The following is a 12,352-nucleotide window of genomic DNA, read 5'->3' on the forward strand; positions in this document are numbered from 1 at the left end:
GTTCGATTGAAAAAGACACTACATTGTTACATGCTTAATCTGGTTTTCACATATAACACTTTGATCACCAATGTAATATGGTTAGGTATTAAACTTGAGGTATGTAGAAAAGAAAACCAATATATATATATATATATATATATATATATATATATATATGAGGAACCATTTCGTAGATTCCCAGTCACGGCACAGTCTTTTCCTATAGATACATTCCGTACATAGATATGGAAGTGTCCGCACTTTCGTTTATACCTGAAATGCGATTAGTGATCGATACCACTGTTGGCTTTATTTCCTGGGCGAAAATATACAGAACTTGCCTCGTTTTGTAAAGTACGATTTCTCGGCTAACTACAATTATACTACAGGCATTCTTCACTGATTTCCAGCACGAACTTGTCTTGAAAGTTTTCGCCTATCCACAAAATGTTTCGTAACATAACTTTATAGAATCAATTATCTTTCATTAAAGCTCTTCGGTTATTCTTGTACACGCACGCCCAATCTGGGCTCATTGCTTGTACATGTCACTCGACTTTCGATGGCCCTCGAAAGGCAGTGCCTTCAGGAGCCCCAATGAATACTGGAATACCAGTTCTCTGCAATAAAACTTGGTATGCATCACTTCCGACAAAGATTTGAGAACCCCAGTAAATTATTTATCATCAAATCGTGATTCAACAGGCTTCGGTGAAGCGAGGATTCATGTTAGGGAGTAGACTTTACGTTTCTGTGTCTTACTACCAACCGCCTGATAGCCCACCAAAAAAGAGGGGGCTTGAGAATCAAAATTTTGCCGCTGACGTCCTGTGATGCTGCATCTGCAGCATGCTGCGACCACTTGGTTTGAGAAAATTGAAAAATATTTTAGACAAACCCAGATTTCGTATTCAGTGTCATACGTAGCACCGACATTGTGGTCAATGTCTGTTGGATATTACACTGGAACCAACTTTGCATGCGGTCTGGTCTCTACTCACGCTGATCGATTGTGTCAATAAGCTTTTATGATGGTGATTTTCATGATTACGTTCTGTATGTTGTGTATCAGACGTTATTTCTTTCTAATGACAATGATATTTAGCAATATTACCGGAAGAATGAAATTGAATTGCTAGGTAAGGTTCGTGTTTATAGTAAGGTATATTAGACAGGTATAAGAAACAATAATGATACCAATATTAGATAATAAATATAAGAAGTGATAAGCTACGAGAGTTTGCAGTTTTATATCGCTGGTCTCCTTTTTAAATCAGGCCGATAAACTGAGTAGCTTGCCGCACGCGTCTCAATGAAGGCCAGAATACGAATCTGGCCTTCAAAGATCTGCTGCGTCTATTGGTTCACTTAGGACTGCACCACATCTGGACTGCCAGCTTTTGGTGCGTACCTGTGTGTGGAAATAAGGATTCTGCCCTTCGAGAGTTTGCAGATGTATGGATATAACAAGGGTCCTTCGAGACTCTGCTCGAATATCTATTCCGCGAGTGTTCAGACGTTCACGATAGTGGCTTGTGTGATTTATACGGGCCTTTTGGACTCAAGAACCTAGGTAGCAACTTAATCGGTTCTGTTCCGATGTTTTCAAATAAAAATCGACATCGTATACGGGTACGGCCTTCTTGGAAAAAGTCATCTACCAAAGCGTTTGATGTGAATTATTGAGCCAGGCGGATGCATTACCTATTTGAACGAAGGTTAACAGCCCGCAACGCACGTATATTCGTAGGGGAACACGTTAAAAGAAATTTCCGACTTTTCCCTCACCGACTAACAACAGTTCGCACATTCCGCAACGAGCTAATCCGTGCATGACTGATTCCAGTCTCATTTTAAGTGTCTTTTGGGGAAAATCGATCATTCGTCTAGTCGGCGAGGCTTAAAACGATACCTCTTGAGCTGATATTATGCCGTACTACATAATAACTTCATATAAACAACTTTCATTACTTTTAAGCAATGTTTCCCCGTACCGATTCAACTTGCACAAATTTGACAGCGCAATATATGCTTGAGGCCATAACCAGTATCTGCTAGAATGCTAGTGGCAAACCCTTCTGCTATTAATTAGCCTATACCAGATCTCCTTCGTTAACTTCTGAACGTAACGCGACCAACGAGAAACATGGCTTTCCGAAGGGCTATCATGTCCATGTCGCGAGCTGGTCTGCACTATTTTAACTCGTTACTTTTACGAGTAGTTCTGGAAGAATCTACACCGGGCGGTTTATCTATTTCTTTAGCTAGACGGACGAGACATGACACGGGTCAAGGTCCGTGATCGAGTTAAGCAAAAGCTAGCTTTGGCGTGGCCTATGGGTTAATTATCCTCCTATTCTGGAACCAGCGCCCGTTTCTTAGCTGACCGTTCGAGATATACACGTGATCGATGATGATCGGTAATTAGCACTGTGCAGGACCAAGGGGCAATCGCCTATCAGTTATAACGGCTAAACCAATAACGGATAGTCTAATATAATTGCAGGTAGCCCAACTGAGGAGGTAATGGAACGGTAAATAGTGAATGTCGACTAAATGCACAAGCATAAACCCGCACAACATATTAGGAGTGGGTACTATAGTACTTAAATAGCTTAGAAGTCATATTTATTACTCATAATTTGTAGAAAACGGTTTTTTGATCACCATATCATAACTAGTTTAGAGAAATAGTTGAAGGCATACCCGGACTACTGTTAGCGTTTGTGGGAAATGCTAGCTTCGATGGTATATTAATATCTCGCGCAGATGAACTAACCGTTTAATTATACTCTCCAGTCATCATTTATGTTTAAAGTATACTAAGAGCTTGACGCTTTCGATTATATTTATAACACATTAACCATGCGGTGCGTAAGTAAATTACAAAATAAGCATCTATTTCTCTCTAATTTTACGTAGTAATTTAAAAGATACGAACAGAAATCATACGAAATCAAAGTGTCATTGTATGTTTGCCAAGTTAAACAAGGTGGGATTATTTTAACTACGTCATCGGTACCCCGAAATCTTGAAGCGTCGTTTTCTCCACAATCGCAAGCTTTTCCCACACACCGTTTGTTACGCGTAGAAGCAAGAACATGGAACAATATAATGGCCATGCTTACAATGCCAATCTAATCGTCATCAGTACGAACAAGCAGAACCGTTCATATGGCACGTCAAGAATCGGCACGTTTCTGATGCTATCGTGAACTCGCGGCAGACTCTCAGGCTTTACTTCCTGTATCATAACTAATCCCGGATCTGAACCTTGGGGTAGGACCACGGGGCTCATTCAGTGAGAAGCCTGCGGCATAACTGGGCACATATTCGCCGAAATCTGCTGATAGCAAATTTACATTACAATGTGTAAACTCCGTTATGAAGTACAATATTCAATATTTTTTTCATTGGTGGCGGGCTCCTCGGTCTGCCGTGTCTTGCTGGACTTATCCGGGCTGTTCTCCAGCAGGCCATGAAGCGGCGTGCAAACAATATGCCGTAATAATCGTCTGCCAATTATGTCGTCTACGAGTCGCTCGTTCTGTTTCGTAATTAGACCCATCGTTTTCATTTTCATTTTTTTCATCCTAGTTCATGTTCGATCGAAGCGACCTGAAGTTCTGGTGCGCTAACTGCATTAATGGCGAAAGACGTTGCGGTCTGTCGTTAACACAAAAACGTCTATCGTTTGTACCCTCTGCTTTTGGTCCTTTCTCCCCAACCAAGGACCTAATCAATCTGAACCATTAGGTTTCTTGCCTGCATTTGAGACGCGATACTACAGCGGTATTAAAGTCGTTCCACAATAATAATGCCGACAAGCGTCCGCGATGGTCGAGAGCGATAGGAAAATGCTAGAACGCGACCAGGTGCTAATCCGCTTAGCTGCAGTAGATCGCTGGCTTGCATTTAAGTAATGGCCTTAGCCGGACGCTAGCACAACCATAGAGGTCATCTTAAAAAGTTAAAACATGCTCATAATTAACATAACAACTCACGTAGGTCACGCAGAGATGGCTATAATTGTACGATCAGCGCCAGCTGAGTCGATTGTTTAAACTTGTTAATCAGACTAAGTTTTATTACTATTAATTAGCAATTAATTAGTGGTATATATTCCTTTCTAATGGTTGCTTACATACATTTGAAGGTTAGCAGATTAGTTAAGTCAGCCCTTATATCGACTCGAACAAACTGCTGGTATATAGTTATTTAGGGATATTAAGAAAAGCTTTTTTGTCGAACCACGATGTAAAATATACTGAAATAACAAATAGCATCGGTAAGGTCCGTAGAAGTGGAAGCCAACAGAATGTATGACCTCCTTTCTAGTGTTTCACATTTACGCATATTGCTTATTTAGTCCCTGCTTGCTCTACTTTGATTTTTGTAAAATAGCTTCAGCCTTATTTTAATTGTATCTGGTGTGTATTAAAAATCGAAAGAAGCTTTCCGAAAGAAAACTAATCTTGCAGCAAATGTACCATAATCTTTGACGCTATTGTGCGAACTAAAGCAACTGCCGTGCTCAGATACGGCACTGATGATTTCATAAAGGGAGTACGCGTTTCATAACAGGGCCACGTGAGCTGGACGGCTGACGCGCATCTCTTTGTATAGCCTATAGTAACCCTTAATTAACAAGCAGGCTACCACGCTGGTTCAAATCTCAGCATTGGCAAAGGCTATGATCGAAAATAAATAATAAAGAAATAAGGACAGTAGGCAGTTATCAATATTAAGGTTAATAGCTGCTTACATAGTTTCTATGCCGTTTCATAGATTTGTTGAAGAAACTGCTGATAAGTCGAGCAAAAATAATCGCGGTTAGACTTCTAATGGAGGCGAGTCCAAGAAAATAGCTCCAACGACTTGTTTTTACAGATGAAAAAGAAAAGCTAACGATGCTAAACGAAAAAGCTCAATGCAACGCTCTTTTCATCTTCCGCGCATCGACCTATCTGTACATAAACAAGGGTACCACTCAAGTTACGTCAATTGAAACTTACCTTTAGCGAGTACACGGAGTTTTTAGATAGTTCTTTGTCTTCTTCTAGGATCGCCTAATCAACAATGAATAGGAGGCCGAGGGAATTTGGCTGTGCTTCCGACTGTTTCATCCACATTTACAACCCTACCGCCCCCTGCTGTCTAGAATAAACGGGTTTATTGTAATTACGTTTATCATTCACACTAGACAGGATGAGCTCTAAGTGACTAATATGGACCTAAAAAGCAAACAACGATAATATCGAAATTGATAACACCTAGCATCCGATTAGGTTTAATAAATTGATTCGTATATTATTGTAAAGCATAGTTGTTTCATGCGCGTAAGGACAGAAAAATGTGCGAAGGGTAGAAACACCACTTTTAGAAGTACTACTTGTGGAGTCGTGATACCCTCGGGTACGAAGAGTTAAGGCCGGTTGTTAGTTGAGCCGAGTTATCGACCAGGCATTGAAATGATAATCAAGAAGTAATTTGTAAGGACTATGTTTTTTCGGTGTTTATCTAGACAGGAACTAATCGTACGTCTGGAAGCCAAGCTGATCACTCCAACACGATATAATATCATCATCCTTTTGATGAAGATAGGACACTCATACACCAACCTTTCATCTAATTCCTTACATAAAATAGATTCTGGATTTGGTGTACTATCGAATAAAACCGACGTCTTATATGGCTTCGTAAACTGGAGAAATTTTGATTTAATAGGAAGTATTTGTAACATCTAACTACTTTTCTTCGACACTAGCATGGTTGAACTACTATTTCATATTATCAGCAGCTTTGAAAACGACCCTCCTGGCCAGGAAATAGACGGAGCCTATTCCCTTATAATTTTCAGGCACAATGTTTATAACCTAGGACGAATAGATATGTCATCAGACTTCGCTCTGATAGCTTCTGCCTGATGTGCAAGTATAGCTGTTACCCAATATGATCACCCGATATGTAAAGATCTCCAGATCGCCTTTTCGTACTTAATTAAACCTCATTCAATTATCCTATCTTTGCGAATCTGCTACAAGCTTCACGCTTAGTGGACTGACAAAAGCGATTGCAGAGCATCATATACATAAATGTTTGCTCTGTTTTACTCAGGTGAACGGTCGTCAGTATTTTCATTCTTATTAAATATTACTTTAAATATTGTGCGGCTGTTAGTCGTTCAAAGGTACCCGGAACATAATAGGCTGACCCAAAATTGTCACAGTCTTAGACCTTTAATATAAACATATATAGTATGCATGTTGTTTGTTTGATGTGAAAGGTAATTATTTTAAAGGGACATATCTTCAGGTGCTATATAGTTTGTACGACAAAAATCAGTTTCAGCTCATTAGCAGCTGGCCTGTCCCGTGTCCTAATTTAGAAGGAGTTATAAATACTATGTGCCATATACATTAGATCTAATAATTCTTATTTTTTTTTTGTTAGATTTTCTCGAGGAAAAAAGCCTACGCCGAAAAACTCAAGGCCAAACAAATTGATCTTTCTACTTAACAGTTTTAACATACAGTGTAGAGTCGTGCTCTAGCAGATAACACGGCTGAGTGGGAAGATTAGGGTATCGTGTTGAGTGTGTTGAACTTAAACAGCGGACGATGTACGAATGTGCCATTGCTACGACTTATTAGCCTCTCTGTGCAATGGTGAAGAGGAGATTTCATCTCCGGCAATATAGCTGAGCACGACTGTCTTCGGCAGTTGGCTGTTTTCAGTACATTAAAAATGAAAACAAAATAGATAAATATTTTGGCTGAGATATTTATTTACTTCGTAAGCTTTTTTGTCGTGAAAACCCAACGCGTGATGAAAACTATGGACGAAAATCGTTTGAGAAGGTAACGGTTTGAGCAGTCTAGCTTTTTTCCACGTGTTATTCCCCATCACTCCAGTGGAAGAAAAATCAATGTCAATTCCCATGAGTTCCTGTTTCCTGTTGTTGAGGTTTTTGGTGGGACAATGAGATAATTAAGCTGATGGAACGGAACAAGTGATGGACGGCAGGAGAGGACAGTCGCAGACAAAAAAAAAAAAAAAAAATAGCCAAATTCATTGAAAACCGGCTGTTTAACATGCGCATATTAAGTGGCGACAGCCACGTGGTCCCGAAACTATATACATGAGAGCCCAGAATCGCTCTAAATTTAGTGAGTCCGCTATTCAAATAATGTTCATTCATACCCACTCAAAAATATTCTATTTTGTTGGGAAACTCTCGTTTATACGACCAGTCGGTCGCTATTTTGAAGTGGGGTAATTATACTAATAGCTTTTAGTGTATCAGTTGTTCCGAGCCTCACATATAATTATGATAAACTACGTCGAAGAAACATGAATTATTGATATGCTCAACCAAATCGAATGAAGCGTTGAATAGCAGAAGCATCGTATTGAGTCCTGGTTTATTAAAAAACGATGCACATAAAATCACTCCCTTAAAACTAGCATTATCACATATCGATTTAAGGATAATACTTTCAGGAAGTTCGCAAGTAATTCCAAGAAAGTGGAACCGGCCTTCTACAAAAGTGACGAAGTTTTAGTCTTACTTTAAAAATCCAGTTTTTCTACGCTACATACAATTTCATCTCCGGAAATTTGCTAGTTTCTGAAATGAAAAGATAGTCTTACTTCGCAATGATATATGATCTAAAGGCTATCTAGACTTTTACTGTATTTAAATTAAAGCTATTCAAAGTAACTCGAAATGTTGATCTCATAGGTAACGCTTCCAACAAGTTTAACTATTCAGGTTGAGCCGGGAAAATCAGCTTTTTTTCTAATAGGTTTTTTCAAATAATTCCTTGAGAATATCGTTTTTCCTTAGTCATGGCTTGCAAAAAAGCGTCTTAGCATTTGGTTGAGCCAAACGGATTTGTTGCGACAACTATCTAACATGAAAAGTTGGGGGGTAAGGTTACAACGAAAAATGTGTTTGGATACTACAGAGAAACGCTCGTTTGCCTCAGTGGTTCACCTTCGGAGCTCTGCCATTGCTTGCTCATTTGTTTCTTTTTCAATTACAGCTTTGCATCATGTCAATCAAGTGTAGGTTTTTTTTTAACGGACATTCATAGTCGGATGAAAGCAATCATGACGAAATGTTCAAGGCTTGTTACGTGTGGACGTGTTTGAATTGCGCGCGCGGAACTACGCCAAGGATTATTGTGTTAAACATAGCTTAATATGAACTCAATCCAAATTAGTATCACCGATTGTTATTTAGATATGTTTGTCTTTTTTTTTTTTCATTTGTAGGACTGAGAAAAAATAAAATGCAAAAGTGTATTTCGATGGTTACAGGGAAGTGGTAATACGAACCACAGCGCGCCTTTACGACCAGGAAAGATTAGCGTGGCACAGACTTATTGAGACCAGTGAAACAGGTTCTCGTCTAGGTACTGATTTCAGTAAAATAAGCAAATCGGTACCCTCACCATAGTCGTCAGGGGATGCTTAAGGAGAAATATGCCAAAGGGCATTATCGTTTACTATTGAGCATAGATGGGCGTCGTTCGTTACATGGGCGGGACATAGGTTCGTTGCAGCGGTTGCCGAGGAATCCTGTCCAATACCTGTGATCAGCGATAATTCAGGTTTGTTATTATCCGTACGGAACTATTTCAACCCATAAAAAGTTAAGCGTTTTTCACTAATAAACAATAAACGAAGGAAATTTGAATAAAACTATGATTAAAGTACACAAACTGAGTTACTGCAAGAGATTTGTGAAGACTAAACGGTTGCCAATTTAAAACAGTCAAAATAAATCATTCAAAATCGCTGTGCTTTGGGTTCGTCTCTGAATAATAGGACATCTCTTATTTATAATAAAACACCGTATCGGTATCCATGGTTAATTAGTGTATCTGAGTTTTTCATTACTATTACTTGTCAACAAGCTGTGTACACCAATCATATGCGGCATATATCTTTTGATTTGAGTCAAACTGTTTAAGATAAAACGCGGTATTTTACATCTACATATCGATACATAAACGCATCGAGTTCGTTAAATACGTGACAATGATCTCTTCTATCAGATATCCGCCTGATGCTGAACCTGCACTAGTTTCCAGTGAAAATTTGAGCGCAACATGTTAGAATAGAAATCTCTATTGTTTTATTGTACGCGAGTATGGTTGGTCCGCAACGACGTGCCGTAATCAGCATTTGGAGACCCTATAACTGGGAAAAGCAGGATTCAAGCAATCACTATAATGTACAATAAGTTAGTTTTCAAACACAACTAGTTCACTAAATATCATTGTTGATATCGTATCGGAACGTACAGATCGGGATACCCCAACAGCTCGTATACGGAAATGCTACGACTGATTGATGATGGTTGCCAGTACCTTTAATTGGTAAGTATGAGGTCGCTAAGATTCGCATTATCAATACTTTCTCAACAAAATTTTGGCCCCCTGGTTTGAATCAGACGTTAACTTATTCAACCTGGAACATCGTAGCAACATAGAAATAATTCTTCTAGAATAACTCTTTTGGATAGTTGCAAATTAGGTATAAGTTTTAAGTAGAGCAACAGAAACAATGGAGAAACGGCGTCTGAAGTAACTGTTTCAACTGCCGTATTCGGCAACACTTATTTGTACTATTGATTTCATATTTTAGTAGAACTCCGACAATTAATCTCCAAATTTTACTATCGTCTTTTTTCACGGATGAAATCGACACGCCCGTCGGACCATTCTACCATGGTCCTGCACCGGCGCTCGAATTAGCTGAAGGCCAACCCCACCTTTACATGTCGTGGAACTTCATGAGTGGATATCGACATCTCTACGTCACAGAGCTAAGTAAGTCTCCTATTGACGATGGTACTGGTGCTTTTACTGCTACACTTGCTGATGGCTGTTATGTTCTACCTTATTCGGCGAAATTTCCCTAATAAGATGACCCTAAGCGATTCGTCCTTTTTTTTTAGATCAGTCAATTTTCTTCCAGGACCCCATCGACATTAGTCCGTTCGTTACTGTATCATCCCAACTTGCGGTGGCACTTCCGAACATTTGTAGTTTTTTCAAGTGGTGGCTGGACTTATCCGATAACTTTCAACAAATACTGAATGCCTCACTTTTTCAGTTCATGCTGATAGGATCAGTTGGAGTAACAGAGTTCCTCAAGCAAATTTGTAAAACTGAAGATCGCTTAGATCATCAGCTTTATCAGTTTGTCAAATCATCGGCAAGCTGACCCTTCCTAAGCTACTGAACGATGCGGTCGTCTCTAAGATACTCGATGGCAGAGCAGTATATGTAAGTGACGTAACTATTATTCTTGACACTTACCCCCGCTGTCTGCTGTCACCATCAACGAATACTTTATATAAGTAAAGGTGACGATTAATTCAGTGTGGTACTATTCCCACATTAGACCCACATTAGAAAACGGCCATAAAGCAGCGATTGATATGGATGTTTGAAGCAAAAGTTCAATGGATTCGCGACCGTGAGCTATACCTTGCCTCACTAAAGAACTTTGCCATATTTATGAAAACTAATCGAGTAGGTGATAGTGAGAACTTCAGTCTCGACACACGTTGGGCTTATAGGATTTTTTTTCTAGAACTGAATGTGCCGTTTAGGCAAAATGTACCCAAACGGTTGACAATGAACCCACTCATAGAAAATCGCTAAGTAATATATGGATAATTGCTATGAGACGCTTAGTGTTCTGAATCGTTGCTAAGAATTGAAGCTTGCGTCCAATGTATAAGAATAATGAAGATACCCGAATTTATATGCCTTTATCACAAGCCCTGGAGTGGCTTGACACGAACAGTGTTCGATAACTGTGCAAAACTATCGTTGAGCATTGGCCTAGGAACTTTTGTAAACCTTATTCTTCAATAAATTAGTAAACAGAAAACGCATCTGGTACCGTGACAGGAACTTGTACCATTGCGGTGCTGCAGCAGCCCGTTAACTGTAACCTCTTGCCGTACCTACATTCCCTGCTTGTAGTTATTTATGCAATGCCACTTATGAGTAGGTATGGAGCATTTGTTTAACAAATTAATAGAAAAAAAAAAAAAAATACGCAGATCCTTCAGCTAGTCCTGACTAGATCAAGATGTTGGTAGTCTATGTGTCTGGGTGTTTCGAATGAAATGATTTGCTTTCCAGTTGGCATTAAAAAGAGGCAAGTTGTGGAAAAGACAAAGTTCGATTTCGACACGTGACTTCGCTGTGATACCTGCTGCATAAATTGTTTAAAATGAGCAGTTCGTTGAGGACAGAACTTCTAAATATGTGAGTTATACGTAACGACGGTAAACGACTTTAGCTACATCGAGTTATGGTATAGAGCAAGTAAAGTGTTGACGTTGAAATAATCACAATCAATCTTCTATCAGTTCGACATCAAAACGATTAGATAACAAAGATAGCATAAAGACAATCTCACACGTAAATAAAGGCCATCGTTTCGCACGGCCTAGAATTCTGTTGATTTTTCCTATTACACCTCATGGATGGGATGAAATACTAAACTGTCTGCCCGGCAACGTGACCAGACTATTTTCAATAGGAACAGATCTGTTTTCTCGAAATATTTTCGGATTCAGCTAGCAGGCGTAGCGTATAGCAGGACCCTTTTTCATTGATTCTGTTTGTGCTTTTTAAAGGGCCCTAGCCATTTGGACTGTTGGATAACATGTGCCGTATAATAGATCTAGGATCAATTCGGCTCACCCTTTACATACGTTACGATTGTCACTGTCAAAGTATCGATAGCCAGAATTTGTGACCATTGTCAGTTGTGAATCTGCGAAACCAGGAAACGCAGGAACGTTCTGCTTTCAATCCGATATTAATTTATATAGTGTTAACAATTACGGCCTTAGAACATGAACAGTTATAACAGTCCTAATTTATGTTCAAAATATTAGTATTCTACTATTCTGTGACTCAGTGATTCAGTGCGCACGAACAAACTTCACCAGCCGTCATTTACCACTAAACGTCACAGTTCTCCTATAAAAGCCAAAAGAAAATTACTTATTTACTTTCGGTTCCAGCTACTTCACAAAATTTAACACTGCTCTGTGAGCTGTGTCTGTATCGAAAGGGCTCGCCCAGTATATGGCATTGACACGACGGATATCGATATTTGTCTGCTTATTCATTTCTTAAGTGGACCTGAAATAGGCCCCGCACTCGTTCAGGTTGTAGACGAAAGAAAAAAAAAAGACATATTCTACAATGATATTCGAGTCCAGTTCGAAATCTGTTAACTATTTGGAAAGTGAATGCGATGAAACGTAATCTAAAGTAATTAGCATTCATTAATCTACGTGCTAGGTCATTAAAAAGTAGGTACGTAC

The 12,352-nt window shown here is 39.2% G+C and overlaps 2 long non-coding RNA genes across 5 annotated transcripts in view; one reads left to right on the forward strand and one right to left on the reverse strand.

The window, feature by feature from the left end:
- LOC111270022 (uncharacterized) overlaps positions 1–12,352 on the reverse strand; it is a 136,448-nt gene that overhangs the window by 26,396 nt on the left and 97,700 nt on the right. The window contains exon 1 of one of the 4 annotated variants that reach the window (XR_002686080.2): positions 8,442–8,509. The exons of the other annotated variants lie outside the window; for them this stretch is intronic. This is a non-coding gene — a long non-coding RNA (uncharacterized LOC111270022). Of the gene's footprint in view, positions 1–8,441; positions 8,510–12,352 lie in introns of those variants that run through there. 4 annotated transcript variants of the gene reach the window in all.
- Positions 8,515–9,810, forward strand: LOC111270025 (uncharacterized). Its single transcript, XR_002686085.1, has 3 exons — positions 8,515–8,600; positions 9,299–9,371; positions 9,750–9,810. It is a non-coding gene; the product is annotated as an uncharacterized LOC111270025 (long non-coding RNA).

The sequence above is a fragment of the Varroa jacobsoni genome, unplaced genomic scaffold, assembly GCF_002532875.2.
Source record: "Varroa jacobsoni isolate VJ856 unplaced genomic scaffold, vjacob_1.0 scaffold_1430, whole genome shotgun sequence".
In the NCBI taxonomy this organism is placed as follows: Eukaryota; Metazoa; Arthropoda; class Arachnida; order Mesostigmata; family Varroidae; genus Varroa; species Varroa jacobsoni.